Below are 3,819 nucleotides of genomic sequence, written 5' to 3'. Positions count from 1 at the left end.
AAATGCGCACAATAATCTCTTCTTTTAAGTATCTCTTTTGACAATGGCATTCAAATGGACTGGAATGTAGAAAAAAAATGCTTTGTTTTCATTTCTTTTCACCCAATCTCTGCATTTCATATACACATACAGAATACCTGCACAGCTAGGGAAGAATAGAACAACACAATGTTAAAATAACATTATGAAATTGGCATAATCAAATTTAATAGTGCTGGCATTTGTGATGGCAATAGAATAAAAAAGTTCTATGTTTCTCTGCAGTGGAACCATTATGGATTTCAGAGGATAACTTTTCAGGACTTACATTGTTAAAGAACATGGCTCTTTATAATACAGATCACATCATTTTCAAAGACTAAAACTCACACTGGGTTTTATGTAGGTTTTCTTGGCCACGGAATTTCACACCCATCTCTGACACGGGACTCCAGATTTAGCATCTCATAGATTGGAGTAATTTCCCTGAACAAATTTTCCACCAACACAGCCTAACTCATTGACCTTTCTGTAGGTGCAGGAATAACAATCTTACATTACACTTTGCTAGTGGTACACTGCAGTTGTGGTGCAGTTTTAAATGTTGCATAAACCAATAATCAGTAGCATTAACTCTTCAAATAGATAGGCAGAAAATGAGTGAAAGAAAAAAAAAGAAACTTCAATTTTAATTTTCAAATAATTAAAGCCATTTTAGAATATGGCATACTAATTAATGGATTAATGAAAGACTAATTTGCTTCTTCCAAGGTTGTACATTGAAAAATAATGTTAATTCAGAGTTTCCAATAAAACAGTAAAAATAAAACCAATTATTAGCAAAGAGTTGGGGACAAAAGCAACAGCTTTGTGGTATGCATGTGCTCAGTACTGTGCAATACACAAATAAATAACATTCAATTTTCTCACTTGCATGCAATCAAAGTCGTCTGATAATTCTTCTGAGAAGAGAGACTGAAAAGAGATTTTTTTCTACGTCAGGAAAATGTTATTTTATTATATACTAGAGAAAAATAGATTATATTATACCTAATAATCACTTGTTCTGTTTATTGTAAAGGGAATAATGATTTCATATGCAGGTCTAACTGTTTAACACAATAAGTCAAAACCAAAACACAATGGTTCATTAGTCACTGAGAGGTAAATACAGATTATTTTTGACAAGTTGCTAATTGTATGCATTATAGGAAAATACCAAGTCATTAATTACATTTTCCACAACTAGGAAAAGATGAGACATCTTTTAAAGGAATATATTGGTATTACACTTAATGATTTCTTTATAACCTATTATTATCTTAATTTGTTTCTTTTTAATCTTATCTTCAACAAGTATCAACTGTATATTGTAGTAAAACTGGAAAGGTTGGGAATATTCTCACTGTGTAAATTAGCATGGTGTAAAGATTTTCTTTTTTTATGCCACAAGGGCTACTGATAGTAAATAGGCAACTTGAACTAGTAATATGTCTATTACTCAGCATACTGTACAGCATATGTAATATTGCACATAGGAGCAAACTGTTTGCAAATGTTATTTTCAATGTATCTTGAAATCAGAAATATCAATTAATATATAAAGTTTAATCAGCTACATTTTATCCAAGAATAAAATTTATTTTGTTCTTAAAGGTTGCTGGTGATCCAGTCCATAAAAGATTATCACAACTGAAATGTAACACTCTAAAGAGCAAAGAATGAGTAATACTATTATAAATACACAAGTGCATACAAATCCTGCTAAATGTGACTTTGTCAGAAAGAATCCTGAACCACAATTTATTGATTTTCCCAGCTATTTAATTCAAGCATATAATCCAATTCAACATGTTAGGCATTTCTATGAAAACCAAGAAGCTGATCAGAGAAACAGAAATCGGAATATTTGTGGCTGTTCAAGAAGCAATGATTCTTCATTTCAGCAGGCAAGCCATCCAAAATAAAAACATTCTCCCTTTACTCTCAATTGTGGGAAGTGAATTACACATATTTATAAATATTTTACCAAACTGAAACAAACCTTCAGTTCACTGCCACTTCCCCTCACTATTAAATAAATGTACACAAAGTGAAGCAGTCTACACTTTTACATCTACAACAGCTTATTTTGTGTCTGAATTTCTAAGAAATTTAGAAAAAAAATGAGTATATTCAGAAAGCTGACATAAAAGTTATTTTACACTTTTTTCTTTTTCTTTTTTCTTTTTTTTTTTTTTATTTTTTTAACTATTGCTTAACAGTAAGAGTGCACAAATTCAATTCCTGTATCTTCCCCGGAGTGTTCAACTCCAGCTCCCATTTCCCAAGAGGTCCAACAAGTTGAAGTTAGTAGGGAAAACCAGGAAAGGAAGTGTGCTTAATCTCCCTGCCTTGTCTGTTCTATCTTGTATGAATAATTCAGTATTCACTATGATTAGGAATGGAGGCTGGGTGTCTCTTTCTTTCCAAAGAGCATCAGATTTGACTCATTCTCACTTTCTTATTTCATATTCCAGTGACTATTAAAGTACTTTATCTGAAAGGCAGAAGATTCAGAAGGGAGGGAATAGAAAGCTGACTGATTTAAGAACAACTGAGAAAACCGCTAAAAACATTTTACTGATAGAATAATAATTATAGCATATGTCAATCATAGACTCTTTATAATTTCCTATCTTACATAAATCCATTCTTTAACTGAAGATAATGATTTCATACATTACAAGTTAAAATCATTTTGACAAAACCTTTATTTAAAGAAGTAATACATGATCTATGGTAAGTAGAATTGGGATCAAATCCAAAGTAAGTTATCCAAGAACCATTGAATCAGATTAGTATATTTCTTTAGCCTGAAACATAAGATGTATGGGGAAATACCAGTATAGTTATTGTATCAGACAGATGATAAAACATCTGACTTACCTGAGAGAATTAACGAGTGAGAGAACATGAGATCTGCTGCACAAATTGTGTGGTGAATAGTAAACTGACTGAAAAACAGTTGACGGTTGACATATGTGGGAAGGAAGTAATCAATCTGGGATCAATTACTAATGGAACTAGTTAAGGATTAATCATGATCTGGTTTAATATTTTCATTACATTACATTTCAGGTAGGCACAAAAGACTGCCTGAAAAAATTAGTATCACATCAAATCAGGAGTACAATACACACAGAACTGAAGGAGCATTAAAACAGGGTGATAAACTTGAGGAAACTGCTCAAAAGTGTGAGCTCAACAGCTGGAAGAGAAATAGAGTGATGTGGCTGGATTAATTGTTGCCAATTCTGTGACATGTCTGTCAAATAGCAAATGCAATTCTGAGAAGTATGAGATGAAGTCCCCAGAGTACCACAAGTCATATGAAATAAGAAAAAAAGATCTTGTCTTATTTAATTTAGTAAAATGAATGGAGATGTGATAAGATTGTTCTACATAAATAAATGAGAATGCTAGAGAAAAAAAAAATTAAGAATAGCCATTTAAATTAAACAACAATGTTGACATAGCAAAAATATTTCTATATGAGCCATAAATACATTTAGGTTAGAAATAAGAAGTTGTATTCATCAGAGCCAGAAGATTCTGTAACAGCTTTCCAATAGGGATTGCATGGGCAATAAACCAAAATAGTTTTAAAATGAGGCATGTTTCAGAAATAAAAATATTGTATATAAACATCTGTTTCAACTAAAGCTTGCCAGAACTGACAAGTATCCAATAAAACCTTGCCTAGTATACTTGCCAAATTGCCCAGTGAATTGCAGGAGAGCAGAGTTTTCTAGGGTCTATGACTCTGAGATGACTCCTTCATGACAACTGCTTTGGAAC

This window comes from Meleagris gallopavo, chromosome 3 (assembly GCF_000146605.3).
Source record: "Meleagris gallopavo isolate NT-WF06-2002-E0010 breed Aviagen turkey brand Nicholas breeding stock chromosome 3, Turkey_5.1, whole genome shotgun sequence".
Taxonomy (NCBI): domain Eukaryota; kingdom Metazoa; phylum Chordata; class Aves; order Galliformes; family Phasianidae; genus Meleagris; species Meleagris gallopavo.
Note: the sequence above shows the minus strand (reverse complement) of the source record.